We start from the raw sequence: 15,942 nt of genomic DNA, 5'->3' as shown, positions 1-15,942 counted from the left end.
CACACCAAGTGCTTTATTATTGCAACTGTTGCACATCATTTGTACAGGACTACTTTTTCCAACTGGTCTTGTTGCCAGTCTCTCAGGTATACATATATAAATTTAAAACTGCACTTGTAACATTGGTTGTATGCACCACGCAAAAGCATCATTATCTGGGTGCAGAGACTCTGCTGAACTCGCCCTCTGTCACTGAGACAAGATCGGAGGTTTCCAGCTTCCCAACCACTGAAGACTGCAGGCCTTTAAATCCTGTCACAAAGGCCTGTGTCAGTGCATTGTGGTGAATGTCACATGGTTTGAGATATGATTTTAATGCCCCAGTGACATGCAGGCAGAAGTAAAGAAGCAAAAATCTATGACTCTGTCCAATTTTCATTTATGGAGCTTTCTAAATGCACCCCTGTAGCATTCGCCTTCTCTGAAAGCAGTGTTTTGTTGAAGTCCATTATCGTATACATCATGCATCCAGAATTTTTGGGTTATTTCAGTTGAACATTCAATCATTTACAAATTGGAATTGAAGGCTAGGATAAAGGTTGACACCAAATTTATCACCAGTGTGCTCGCCTTGCTCAGGGATGAAAAATATCCTGAAATACTTTGTGTGTAGGGCTCTAAAGGGCATTGAAATATACGCCTGACAAGTCCCTCGATGGTAGAAAGCAATTTTTGTTCATCATTTTTTTTCTAGAGCTGGATTAGTGCTGGATGTTTTGGGTGCATTTGTGTACTCTTAAATAATGAGAAAATGGAAGTACTAATGGATGAATGTGTGATCCTGAAATTTGTAACACTGGTCTGTCATCAATTTTTGAATCGCACTATGTGCTATGAGGAATTGTACAGGAAACTGTCTGTTTCAGCCATAATGTACAGTGAGACATGCGTGGACACATACTGGTTTAAATTTTGACATGTTTCACAAAACCAAAGGGATTTCAAAGCACAGATTTACATGGTCTGGAGCAGTACACTGACAGTTTTTGAATATGGGCCCTGCTTCCAGTGATAGTTGCCAACACGCAGCAACTTCACACTGTGATGCTAACAAAAACCTGTTGAAATGTCACCATTTGTGGCACCATTGAGAGAAGATTTTCGGAAGGTTTTTCACTTTCCAAATCAACACCACCCAACTGTTTGTTTCAGTAGGCCTTTCGTATCACTGACATTTTAATGTAAATGAAGATGCTTGATAAATACAAATTATACGTAGGTTTAAGCATAAAACGATGCTTATTACAATAAACAGCCAATATAACCGACCGCTTTTTTTATGGTAATGTGCTGAGCAAAAGTTTTTTTTTGTCGAGCGATGAGGCATGTGCCACTCTAGTCATGATGTGATATACAAATGATGTATTGCTGCTTTTTGATAGAGTTTTATCACTACATCAGCTGACCAGAAAGCACCAGGAAATGTTCTTTTCCGAATACTTTTGTCGAAGTAGTGCCCTTTAAAGAAGAGGTTCGTGCAAGTGTGTGTGTCACTATATAGTAACTCTGCCCCTATGAATTGATGGGTTGTTCAAGTACTCACCCCTCATGGATTACTACACTTCAGACTGTCCTAGGACCGGAGGATTGCAGGTTTAGGAGTGAGTACCATGAACTGAAAAAACTCCATAGCTCCAATTCTGACCCTTGGCGGGAACGGTGTGGACGGGGGCTAAATTGGTTAAATTGTGTCTGGCAGGCTGTAGATAGAACCTACTTTTTTGCCTGAGCTGATTAGAGCCCAAAGCTAAGCACCCATTTGTCTTAATAAAGATGGCTAACTCAATGCCAGAGTCCATCCCCTGCAGGGGTTCAAATGCTGGTTTGAGTTTCACTTCACTCCCAAATGTAGATTTCACCTTCACATACTAAAGCAACCACTTCCAGCAACCACTGGGATCACCTGACCTCCTTATAGTTGCCTCTGGATGCACCCTGTTATGCCATCTCATACACAGGCATATGCAAAATGACTGAACGGCATTGTACACAGAATAGAATTACAAAAGTACACAATCAGTAGCCTAGAAGTTATGCTGCACAAATGTTACCATACGCACATTTGTATGAAATTTGAGCATTATTTTAACAGAGCTATTAATCATCAAGATTTTGCAGATACAGATAGAGTCTTGAAAATGAGTAACTTCCTTTGAGACTTTGACAAAATGGTGGATCTGTCTTTGTAAATGAAGCACTAAGAAAATGGAATTTTGGGTGGCCCTGCTTCAAATGTATTTGAGATGCTACTGTTTCATATCTGATATATTGGTGACATTTTTCCTAATGCACATGGAATGTTCCAAAATGCCTTGAAGTATATTCAGGATTTGTGCAGGTTTCAAAAACATAGTATAAATTGAATTAGACAGTTGGGAGACATTCAGATGATAACTACCTTCAGTATATATCAGGGCTATATGCAAATTATCATTTCATATACATTAGTAATAACCCAAGGCAAAAAATTTACCGATTCTGACACTTAATAAGTTTGATAGATGATTGCTGTGTGACGATAACTATTTAACCCTTTCAACAGCATACATCTATATTTAGCTTTGAGCAAAGAGACGGGCCTAGATCTGTTCATACCACTGGCTTTAAAATCAATAGTTTCACAAGCGTGAAACATTTCAGAACATAGGAAAATAGGAACAGGAGTAGGCCACTTAGGTCCTTGAGCCTGTTCCACCATTCAGTTAGATTCTGGCTGATCTGTGACCTAACTGCATGTAACTGCCTTAGCCCCATATCCCTTAATACCTTTGGTTAACAAAAATCTATCAATCTCGGATTTAAAATTAACAATTGAGCTGGCATCAACCTCTGTTTGCGGAAGAGAGTTCTAAACTTCTACCACCCTTTGCGTGTAGAAGTGTTTCCTCACTTCACTCCTGAAAGTCCTGACTCTAATTTTTAGGCTATGTCCCCTAGTCCTAGACTCCCCAGCGGAAATAGTTTCTCTCTATCTACCCTATTAGTTCCCCTTAATATCTTGAAAACTTCGTTCAAATCACCCCTTAATCTTCTAAATTCCAGGGAATACAACCCTGGTTTGTGTAATCTCGCCTCGTAATTTAACCCTTGGAGTCCAGGTATCATTCTAGTAAATCTACACTGCACTTCTACCAAGGCCAATATATCCTTCCTAAGGTGCGGTGCCCAGAACTGAACACAGTACTCCAGGTATGGTCTAACCAGGGCTTTGTATGCCTGGAGGATGACTTCTACCCACTTGTATTCTAGTCCTCTGGATATAAAGGCCATCATTCAATTTGATTATTTTCTGTACCTGTCATTCACATTTTAATGATCTATGTATATGGACCACTAAGTCTCTTTGGGCCTCGATTGTTTTGAGCTTTTCACCATTTAAAAAGTACTCTGATCTATCCTTTTTAGGTCCAAAGCAGATGACCTCACACTTGCCTACATTGAAATCCATTTGCCACAGTTTTGCCCATTCACTTGATTTATTAATATCTCTCTGTAATTTTATGTTTCCATCTACACTGCTTACAATGCTGCCTATCTTTGTGTCATCAGCAAACTTGGATATGTGGCTCTCTATCCTATCATCTAAGTTGTTAATAAATACAGGGAATGGTTGAGGCCCCAGTACAGATCCCTGTGGGACATCACTAGTCACATCCTGTCAATTTGAGTACCTGCCTATTATCCTTACTCTGTCTCCTGCCGCTCAGCCAATTTCCTAACCAGGTCAATAATTTGCCCTCAATTCCATGAGTTTCAGCTTTAGCCACCAGTCTGTTATGAGGGACTTCATCAAATGCCTTCTGGAAGTCCATATAAATAACATCCATTGACATTCCCCTGACCACTACTTTACCTCTTCAAAAATAATTCAGTCAGGTTCGACAGGCATGACTTACACTTTACAAATCCATGCTGGCTCTCTGATTAGCTGAAAACGTTCGAAGTGTTCAGTCACTCTATCCTTAACTATAGACTCTAGTAATTTCCCGACAACAGATATTAGGCTAACTGATCTATAATTCCCTGGTTTCCCTCTCTCACCTTTCTTTAAACAGCGGAGTGACGTGCAATTTTCCAATCTAAAGGAACGGTTCCTGAATTGAGAGAATTTTGGAAGGTTATAGTTCGGGCATCTGCTCTAAGGGAATTGGCTGAGCGGCAGGAAACAGAGAGTAGGGATAATGGGCAGGTACTCAAATTGACAGGATGTGACTGGTGGTGTCCCACAGGGATCTGTGTTGGGGCCTCAACTATTCCCTGTATTTATTAACAACTTAGATGACGGGATAGAGAGCCACAAATCCAATATTCTCACCTACTTCCTTTAAAATCCTGGGATGGAAACCATCTGGTCCTGGGGATTTGTCACTCTTTAGTGCCATTATTTCCTTCATAACTGTTAATTTGCTTATGTTAATTATGGCTGTTCCCACCCCTGATTCAAAATTAATTTCCTTGGGGTGTCTGGCATGCTATTCTCTTCATCTACTGTAAATACTGATGCAAAGTAATTATTTAACATGTCTGCCATTTCCTTCTTTTCATTTACAATATCACCATTATCAGTTTTTAAGGGGCCCACATTGCTCTTGACCACCCTCTTTTTCCTAATGTAATTGTAAAAATTTTTTGTGTTGATTTTGATATCCCTTGCAGGTTTGTTTTCATACTCCCTTTTTGTAGCTCTTGCTGTCTGTTTCGTCACCCTTTGCTGTTCTTTGTATCTCTCCCAGTTGCCAGGTTCTGTGCTATTTTTTGCATTTTTGTATGCTTTTTCTTTTAGTTTTATGTTGTCCCATTCCTCTTTTGTCGTCCATGGCTGTTTTTTTGGCAAGTAGAGCTCCTGCCCTTTAGGGGTATAAACTGGTTCTGTATCACGTTAAATTCTTTTTTGAACACCTCCCACTGAACTTCAGTCGTTTTACCCATTTACAGATTTTCCCAGTTTACTGTGGACAGTCTCTGTCTTATCCCGTTGAAGTCAGCCTTACCTAAATTTATAATCTTAGTAGCTGTTACAGATTTCTCCCTTTCAAACACAATGTTGATCTCTATCATATTATGATCGCTATTAGATAAATGTTCATGCACCGTTGGCTCATTACTCATGATTAAATCTAATATGGCCTGCCCCCTTGTTGGTTCTAGGAGATATTATTGTAGAAAGTTGTCCTGAACACACAAGAAATTCGTTACCTTTCTGACATGAGCTCGTCTGCTTATCCCAATCTATATGAAAGTTAAAATCCCCCATTAAAACCACTCTGCCTTTGCTACATGCTTGTCTAATCTCTGCATTTATACATTTTGCCACTTCATAGCTGCTACCAGGGGGCCTATACACAACTCCCACTACAGTCTTAAATCCTTTTCTATTTCTTAATTCTACCCATAAAGTTTCCACTGCCTGCTATCCTCTCATTATATTCTCTCTTATCCTTGAAGTAATTTCACCCTTAATCATTAGGGCTACTCCTCCCTCTTTACCAGTTTCCCTATCCTTCCTATAGACCTTATAACCTGGTATATTCAGTTCCCAATCCTGACCATCTTGCAGCCATGTCTCTGTAATGGCTACCATGCCGTACCCTCCCAGTTGAATTTGGTCCCACCTGAACCCTGGTCCCAGCCCGGTTCAGGTGGAGCCTGTCCAAATGGTACAGTTCCTTCCTGTCCCAGTACTGGTGCCAGTGTCCCATGAAATGGAACCCCTCTCTCCCACACTACTCCTTCAGCCACCTGTTCACCTCCCTAATCTTCTTAGCCCTACACCAATTTGCTCGTGGCTCGGGTAATAATCCAGAGATTATAACCCTTGAGGTCCTGTTTTTTAATTTAGCTCCTAGTTCCTGGTACTCTCTGAACCTAGGAATTCACAATAAGCAAAATATGGTGCTATTCTGTGGGCATCTCCAAAACTCAGAACTGACCAGTGAAAGGGTTAATAAGAATTTGAGGGAAAAGCAGTAAGGCAATGGATCTCAGGAAGAGATCTCAGGAAAAGAATGCAGGGGGTTGGTACTGTAATTAAGTCCTTTGTCTGCACTATTTACCCCATTTTCTGAAATTTTTTTTGAGCTTCACTTGGCATAACACACAGATTTTTTAAAATCAAACGTCACCTTTAAATGTTCCTGTACTTCCTTAAACAAGCATTTAGTGCACAAGAGGCTAGGGTTTCTTTTGGTGAATCTTAATTACTGTAGGGGAAGGGAAGTGAAATGATCATCAGAACACAGTGTGTACCCTTGATCATCATTAGCCTGCTGGTCCCTTTCTTTTCACATCTGTGTCGTACCTGACTTCAGCAACAACTTGTGCCATTAATGTACCATTAATATAGCGCCATTAATGTAGCAAGACGTTCCTCAGAGAATGGGGAAAATTGAACTGAGAGTAGGAACTGAGAGAAGAGGAAATGGAGGTGATTAAAGGCAAGGTGAAGAGAGATGTAGCAAGGTGCAGGGTAATTGGGAGAGAATTTGCGTGCAGGGCCGTGATGACTGAAGGTTCTGCCACCAACATTGAAGCGGAGAGAAGGAATTACATATCATTCATGAGGTGGCCATTGAATAGAACCCCTCAATGCATCCAAATAACACATCGTGCCTTTCTACAAGGTGATTGCTACGATATGCAGTAGATTAATAATGGGCTGCTATTCCAGAATCACAAGTGAAAGGGGAGAAGTAATATGAAATAATATAACATAAAGACCAGCTAAATATAACAGATCTAATTTTCAAAAATTACACGGATACCTCAGCTACCACACTGACGTGTTTCTATCCTGAACATTTTTGTGTCTGATAAACAAAATACTGAGGCAAAATGCATGGAGGATGATTTCATAGATATTTTAATAATGCCATAATTACTAACCTGTAAGCTTTAGTAGTTCAACAGTCAGCAGTGCATCTCATCTTCCCCCCTCCCCCCGCACCTTCCCGTGTATGATAGTCTGGGGTCTTCATTAAGCAGCACATTCAGGGCTACACTTTTTTTTAAAAAAATTTGTTTTAGGAGTATTGATGCATGAACAATATACCTGTAGTAAGACATTCCTATAACCCATGAGGGCAAGGTCAGGTATCACCCAATCAGGCTAGTTATACAACAACATTGTGGGGTAAATTTTAATCCCCAAGAACGGGTGGTTTGGGGGTGGGTGGGAGGTTAAAATAACAGCTTTTTAGAGCAGGGCCACATCCCGGCTCCAACTCGCCCACTTCTGGGTTTAACCCAGGCAGGTTTGTGTGCGTGTGGAGAACAGACACCAGGAAATCCAGCCCCCACTTAAAGCCGGCAGGCCGATACTTAAAGGGACAATGTACCTCATTGAGATACTTGAGGTACTTAATATTTTGTGTATTGGACAATTAAAATGCATTTAACCTTAACTATTCGGGCTTCCCATCACCTCCGATTCACGTCAGGTGAAAGCAGACGGGAAGGGCCGGATCTATGAGGTGAGTGCCTTTATTGCATTGCTTGTGGACCCGGAGGAGCAGGAGTGCTTCTTCCAGGCCCAACAAACTCACCTGGCCGACAGGACCCTGCGATTAGCCTCCCCTCCTCCTCCGTCCCCTCCCATGGTTGACCCCCAACTACCTCCAACTCTTCACCCGACCTCCGACCTCCTCCCCAGACCGTGATCCCAACCTCCCTCAGATCCCTGGCTGCGGCCTGCTGCCTCAGGCCTTCCTGCCCGACAACCAGTCAACCTGTCAATCAGGCTGGCTGCTGGGCGCAAAACCCAGAAGTAAAATTGATTGGCCTCACAATCACGACCTGCTCACTTTACTTCCGGGTTTCGCACCCGAAAATCTTCCCTCCCCACTCCCTTCCCTGCTGCAAGTTAAAAGTTACCCCTCTAAGTCAATATTTTGTTCAAGTGCGTAATTACAGCACTAACCATGTTTTCATTTCTTTTTTGAAGGGTAAATTGATTTTTGCGACGGGTTGACAAGCCGTTAATATGATGGTTTAACACTTACATCAAATAGGAAATGTTGTTTCAGTTTTTGAATCTATGATTAAAGGGGTGGATTAGTTTGAAACGGCTAATTACTAAACACAATACCGATGTTGACTCCTCAGAACTGCCTCACAAATAGCCCATTTGATCTGCCATGGCACTCTTTTTTGTGTATTGTTTAGCTCTGTTATCTGGTGCTGTCATTAGAATCCATGTTAACAAACCTCACTCGTGGCCTTTTCTCCCACATAACTAATTTATCAATTTATACCAAAATGCCCCTGCTCTCCCATCTGTACTTTGGTAACAGGTATTGACTTTGATCTATCAAACAATTCAATCAGAATTGAGTTTCAGCTTTGCAGAGACCTTCAAAAGGAAAGTCTGATGATGGGTGATTGAACTGTTACAATGATGTAGGCATGTTACGGCTGAAATTGGAATCATTCGCTTATTTCAAAGCTTTGTTAAATCACAGTGTTTTCTCTGATCAGTTTTTTTTTCTCTCCTGAAGGCATTGATCCCTTGTACCTCATCCAAGTGACCAATATTCGGTGTGAGCCTTGGGAGTGATCATTGACAGGTTGTGAGGGACATCACAACCGGACCTGATCCTATCCTCACTTGACTACCACACACATGCTCTTTCCAGCAGGGGCCACTCACTAGTGATCAGGAATCGGAATCCTGGCACCTATTCCCCTCCCTAACCCAGCGATGCTGAGCCCAATTGTAGTACTTCCTATTCCTGCTGTAGGAATTCAGCACAGACAGGGGATTCAGCCTGTGACATTCCTGGTCTTTATGGCCCAGCTATTCACTGGACAAGCTTCTTGAGCCATTGAGGGACCCTTAAATAATACTGCTAATTGCCAGTGCTGCTGAGTAGTATAGCAGTAGTGTAAGACTGGAAGGCCTCCTCTGTCTTCGTATAACTGGAGTTTTTAGATGCCAGTTCTTTCAGCTGACCTTGGTAATCTGTTTATCTAATTGGGTGAGCTCGATGGATTCTGATTGGGAGCATTTGGAACATCTGTAGGAGCTTGGGTAGGAAGTTCATTGTGAGAATAAGGACCCCTGACAGGAGCCGTTGGTGAGGATGAAGATTGTGGAGGTTTTGTTGGTAGTTACTGTGGATATAGGGCTCATATAGTGGAGGGTGATGAACCTGTCACTGAAACCCATTTCATTAATATTCTTCTTGGGTTATCCCTTTCCACAATTGAATGCTTTTTCTGGATCCAGGGCCATCACAAGGCTCAGTGCTTTATGGGGGAGGATGTGATGACAGATGTTGAAATGCTGGACATTGTCTACTAAGTGTATCCGTTAGATATTTCTGTCCTCCTTATCTCTCTCAAAATTCCTCTAAACGTATAGCTCAGTGATCCAATATATACTAAAACAGAAAAAAATTATTGGCAGTTGCTGGACATTGTTTTATTGAACAAGTCTATTTATTATCTCACCATAAGCAAACTGGATAGCTTTATATAAAGAGCTTCGTGTCCTTTTAACTCTAACTGCATATCTGTTACCAGCTAACAATTACTGAAATGGGTTTATTATGGATGGGTTTTGTTTATAAATAGATATCAATGTTCTTAGAGTTGTGGTTTTCCTTGGCAACAAATAACAATTTCATTAGTGACCGTTGCCCTTTGGGTTTAAATTTCTCTGATCGAGAATAAAAAAAAGTACTACTTTTACTGCCATGTAGCTTCAGCAAGCTTTAATTTACAGGAATCAAACCTGGGGCTGCATTTTCTATTGTCTCCACATTCTTTTCTTCCACCTCACTTACCCTTCATTTCATGGGTATCTATAATTCATGAAAGTTATACCTTCTACTTCTCAGGAGTTTAAGCAGCAGTAGATGATTCCTGTGCTAACCAAATACTGGGGAGGTGGGTCAAAGTGCCGAATGTGCCTATTCCTTTTTCTATTGGTGAAAACAGAGACCCTGCGTATACACAAAAATGGACAAATTCCATGCTTAAATATGTTAGTACTTTTAATTAGTGTCAAATCTGAGGCATTCTGCGCAGTGTGATCTTGAGAAGGAAACTTCCATTTGTTTACTTTTGCCTGATTTCAATGCAAAAATTAACAACACTGCACCTTTGATCAAAGCACGCAAGCTTTTTGCTGCCAAAAAGGCATTGAAAGGATGTGGCAGGATTATTTCATCAACCTGTTCAGACCATCTTTGGGAGACGCTCGGTTCTAATTATCTTTTGACTATCCCCAGCCCACTGTACCACACATCCCAAGCGATCCACTTAGTCATCATCAACAACTTTGGCATCTTCATGTCCTGTACAGAGCCTGAGTGCTTGCTGATGGGAGTGGGGCAAACTTGATTTGTTTGTGCTGCCTCTATTACTACAAGCTGTCATCCCTGCCCTTATGTGTGCTGTGCCATTGCATCCATCTTCTGCCTTGACACTGCATTTAGAGTAAGGCAGCTGCCAAATACCCAACACAAACACATTCAGTCCTTTGCACTATTTTAGTGCCAAGATTATAGCAGATACATAATATCACATCAATCTTGCAATCTCACAAGGCATATAAAATCTTCAGTAAATAGAGCAGAATCAAGCTTCTAATAGCAGTGTTCAGTCTACTCCCAATGTTAGCAAATCAGTTAAGTCTTGCACACATTGTTTCCTACTCCTATCCTGCACGTATGTAATGGTGCCCTGTTGTTGCTAACTGCGCAACAATTTAGCAATCATCGCCAGTGTCCAAAAGGTACTTATGACATAGCTACCCATTGCTGTGTTGTTACATAATTTTGCTTTACAACCTATTCACAATTAGAGCCAACTGTAATGCAAGATAGACCCCTCAGCAAGGCCATTTTTTGGAGCGACCATAAGTGAAGAGAATGTTTTTATACGGCTTCTTTGTTAGAGAGTAAGCTATAACCATGCTTGTTACAGTAGAGACTATGATCTAGTAACAATTCCTCTAATGAGTGTCACTTTAATCCTGTTGTTAATTTGTATATCCATTATTGCAGTGTTTTGTTTTTCTCTGTTTTTTGAGATGCCATTTCATTTCAAATCATGACGTCTATGGGCCCAAAGTTCCGGGGGGCAGGGAGGGCATTCAGCAGGTAAATCACCTGTGGAGGGGACCACAGTTTGGGGTGGAACCTGAATCGGTCAGGTTCCAATGTGTCCAAATATGTCCAAAATTCCAGTTAGGGGTGGGGGGAAGGGAGGGTGGGACAGGTGAGTCTTCTGACCACCCACCTCATATCAGAGAACTGCTTTGGAGGTGTCTTTGGGGAGTCCTCAAGCTTCTCAGGGAATTCTGTCCATTACATTCGGCCTAGGCCCAACAGAACTCAAGCCGGCTGAGAGCAGGTGTGAGTTCTATTGTGGACCTAGTAAAGGCCCAAGACTGACCGAGAAAGGTAATCCATCCCAGAGAGGATCGGTTACTTTAAGAGGTCTACCCTGTTGGGATGATGAAATTTTAAAAAAGTTAATTATGCAAATAGTCATAATTATTCACAGGTACATGTTTGGGAGGATTGAGGGCTATTAGCACTTGACCTTTCAGGTGTTATTTGCATCGGTTCTTAACCATTTAAAATTGACTTACATCAGTAGACTAAAGTTGGCGTCATTGCGCATGTGAAGTCGCACTTTGGTTTGTTGAAAGGGAGGGCTCGTTAATGGGAGTGGCCCTTGACGCTGAGCATAAGAGTAATATCTGGAGTAAACATAACAACCAAGTTATGACCTATATTTTTTGGACATGTTATAGATGAATCATTTTTTAATCTGATTTACAAAGGATCTCCAAATCTTGCATGCTTTTGGGAGGGGTGAGGTGTAACATTTATCAAATTGGATAAAAATGATCTTGCCCGTGAATGTGGGATTTTGTACACACAACTAGGAAAGAACATTAAAAGTTGACGGTATACACATTGAGTTTTTTTTTGGGGCGTAATATCATTAGGGTTCTGAGAGGTTGTTAGGAGAAGCTACTGACCCTGACCATGGAAAGAGGCTGAGTTAACATCTGTACAGAATAAGGTTTTTAACCCAAGGTGTGTCACTAAACCTGTTATTTATCTGTATCTGACGATTGAGCTCCTCATACAGTCAGGCGAGTAATTCCTTCAGCGTCACGTCTAAACGAAGATGAATAGAAATATTAACAAATAAAAAAAAATTATCACGACCCTCCAATTCTGAGTTTTATGAAGAATCCCATTTTAGCCCCGTCATGCGATTGACCTAAAAATGTAACCCATTTTGACGTGTTTCACAGCTCTTTCTGTTTAAATGGGTTTCTGCTCTGTTTCATTCTTTGATCATAAATCTCGCTTGTAGCATTCACCAAGATTGATAGCTCTGCTGATGGTATTCAGATAGTGCGACTCATCTTTAAAGCTATATACACAGTGAATATTTGAATTATTATTAAGTTCTAGAGGATTTACAGAAACCTTTTGATTTATATGTTAGGAAAGGAAAAATGCATCAGAGGAAAAAAAAGACTTTCAATTCACAATACTTTAGTCTTACATAATCAGGAACAGGAAATCTATTCAGACCAGGGTGCTATAACTCATTTCAAGTAATGGCTAGCTTGAAGCATGCTTGCAGTGGTTGTTTGTTCCTATGGATGTATAAATAAACTATATGCAACGTGGGAATGTAGTTAATTATCTGCATCATCAGTGCTATCAATCTGACCCCATGCCTTGCCGTTTTTATTCAGAAAGTACACATTAGGAACACATCGGTTGATTCATTAAGGATTAATCCCCAGGCATTTCAGATGCACACTCTCTAGGCATGCTAGTTAATGTTAAATTATTTTATGTTTATTTTGTGACCATTAAGTATGATTAGCGCTTGAGTTTCAGAATCCAATTTGGAAATAATCGGATACCTAATATTACAGACTGTACTTTGGCAGTGTGAGAAGTGTACAAATTTAATAGTCCAATATCTTCTGCCAAAGTCAATTTATAAGTTGATTCTGGCAAGATATTTGTCTTTTTTGGGGTGGGGGGTGGCGATAGTACACCCTTTTTGTCAGTCTTGGCTGAGTAGTAGCACTCTCACCTCTGGGTCAGAAGGTCAAGGGTTCAAGCCCCATTCCAGAGACTTGAGCACATAATCTGGGCTGACACTTCTGTGCAGTACTAAGAGTGCTGCACTGAAGTGGGTGCCGTCTTTCGGATGAGACATTAAACCAAGGTGGATGTAAAAGATACCATGACACTATTCGAGGAAGAGCAGGGGAGTTCTCTGACCAATATTTAACCCTCAACCAAAAACAGATTATCTGACCATTTATCTCACTGCTGTTCATGGGACCTTGCTGCGTGTAAATTGGCTGCCATATTTCCCTACATTACAACAGTGACTACACTTCAAAAGTGCTTAATTGACTGTGAAGTGCTTCGGGATGTCCTGAGGTCATGAAAGGCGCTGTATAAACAGAAGTTCTTTCTTTCTTCAACTGTTTGGCATATGTGCAAAAATGTTATTTTGCTACAGGGACTTATGTTTGAATCCTCTCCTAACAGGTGAGGTAAAAGTCTTTTCATTCTCCTTCTCTTAATTATCTTCAGTGAACATATATGCAGTTCATAAAGTTTCAGGGCTATAAATTGGGCTGTGTAGCGCCCATTGTGTAGGTGCTACGTGGCCTCCTAGGAACCAAAATGGCATCCGGAATGCGCACGAGCTTCTAGCGTGACATGCGCCGGATGCCAACTTGGTAAAGGCATTTGCGCACGAGCAGATAACTAACGCCGGCAGCATGTAAAGTAAGGAGATCAGAGCATTAGATCAGTGTGCATGGCTTATTTAAAGGGACAGATACGATTTTGGAACTCAACACTCCAGCCCAGTTGAACGGGTCACAGCGAGCCTAGAGGGACCCACCAGTGCTATTTAAAGGGATCTTGCAGGTTAGTTGCTGGATTATTGCTTCTGGCTGCTGATGCATTTGTATATGTTTGTTGAAGCTTCCTATACTTGGAGAAAGTTGCAGTAGTCTACAGAGAGTGGTCTGGGTGGTCATGCAGTACAGTTGGTGGCATTTACAACAGTGTGTTTTTTTTATTTGTTCATGGGATGTGGGCGTCGCTGGCGAGGCCGGCATTTATTGCCCATCCCTAATTGCCCTTGAGAAGGTGGTGGTGAGCCGCCTTCTTGAACCGCTGCAGTCCGTGTGATGAAGGTTCTCCCACAGTGCTGTTAGGAAGGGAGTTCCAGGATTTTGACCCAGCGACGATGAAGGAACGGCGATATACCTCCAAGTCGGGATGATGTGTGACTTGGAGGGGAACGTGTAGGTGGTGTTGTTCCCATTTGCCTGCTGCTTTTGTACTTCTAGGTGGTAGAGGTTGCGGGTTTGGGAGGTGCTGTCGAAGAAGCCTTGGCGAGTTGCTGCAGTGCATCCTGTGGATGGTACACACTGCAGCCACAGTGCGCCGGTGGTGAAGGGAGTGAATGTTTAGGGTGGTGGATGGGGTGCCAATCAAGCGGGCTGCTTTGTCCTGGATGGTGTCAAGCTTCTTGAGTGTTGTTGGAGCTGCACTCATCCAGGCAAATGGAGAGTATTCCATCACACTCCTGACTTGTGCCTTGTAGATGATGGAAAGGCTTTGGGGAGTCAGGAGGTGAGTCACTTGCCGCAGAATACCCAGCCTCTGACCTGCTCTTGTAGCCACAGTATTTATATGGCTGGTCCAGTTAAGTTTCTGGTCAATGGTGACCCCCAGGATGTTGAAGGTGGGGGATTCGGCGATGGTAATGCCATTGAATGTCAAGGGGAGTTGGTTAGACCCTCTCTTGTTGGAGATGGTCATTGCCTGGCACTTGTCTGGCACGAATGTTACTTATGAGTCCAAGCCTGGATGTTGTCCAGGTCTTGCTGCATGCGGGCTTGGACTGCTTCATTATCTGAGGGGTTGCGAATGGAACTGAACATTGTGCAATCATCAGCGAACATCCCCATTTCTGACCTTATGATGGAGGGAAGGTCATTGATGAAGACACTGAAGATGGTTGGACCGAGGACACTGCCCTGAGGAACTCCTGCAACAATGTCCTGGGGCTGAGATGATTGGCCTCCAACAACCACTACCATCTCTCCAGCCACTGGAGAGTTTTCCCCCTGATTCCCATTGACTTCAATTTTACTAGGGCTGTTTTTTGCCACACTCGGTCAAATGCTGCCTTGGTGTCAAGGGCAGTCACTCTAACCTCACCTCTGGAATTCAGCTTTTTTGTCCATGTTTGGACCAAGGCTGTAATGAGGTCTGGAGCCGAGTGGTACTGGTGGAACCCAAACTGAGCATCGGTGAGCAGGTTATTGGTAAGTGCCGCTTGATAGCACTGTCGACGACACCATCCATCACTTTGCTGATGATTGTGAGTAGACTCATGGGGCGGTAATTGGCCTGATTGGATTTGTCCTGCTTTTTGTGGACAGGATATACCTGGGCAATTTTCCACATTGTTGGGCAGATGCCAGTGTCGTAGCTATACTGGAACAGCTTGGCTAGAGGCGCAGCTAGTTCTGGAGCACAAGTCTTCAGCACTACAGCCGGGATGTTGTCGGGGCCCAAAGCCTTTGCTGTATCCAGTGCACTCAGCCATTTCTTGATATCACGTGGAGTGAATCGAATTGGCTGAAGACTGGCTTCTGTGATGGTGGGGATATCGGGAGGAGGCTGTGATGGATCATCTAATCGGCACTTCTGGCTGAAGATGGTTGCAAACGCTTCAGCCTTGTCTTTTGCATTCACGTGCTGGACTCCGCCATCATTGTGCTGAACAAGATTTCTGCCAACCGTGGGTGGCATGCTCGTGCTCCTGCTGGGCATTGAAAACGACTGGGAGCATGCAGAGAGGCCATGCAGAGCAGGTCAAGCTGCAAGGAGAGGGAGGGGGAGGCACAGGGCACTGAGCAGG

The 15,942-nt window shown here is 42.4% G+C and overlaps 1 protein-coding gene across 3 annotated transcripts in view; it reads left to right on the top strand.

The window, feature by feature from the left end:
* cadps2 (Ca++-dependent secretion activator 2) overlaps window positions 1-15,942 on the top strand; it is a 603,629-nt gene that overhangs the window by 232,135 nt on the left and 355,552 nt on the right. The gene's annotated exons all lie outside the window — the stretch shown is intronic.

Source organism: Heptranchias perlo, chromosome 18 (genome assembly GCF_035084215.1).
Source record: "Heptranchias perlo isolate sHepPer1 chromosome 18, sHepPer1.hap1, whole genome shotgun sequence".
Taxonomy (NCBI): domain Eukaryota; kingdom Metazoa; phylum Chordata; class Chondrichthyes; order Hexanchiformes; family Hexanchidae; genus Heptranchias; species Heptranchias perlo.
Note: the sequence above shows the minus strand (reverse complement) of the source record. Positions and strands in the feature narration are given on the sequence as shown.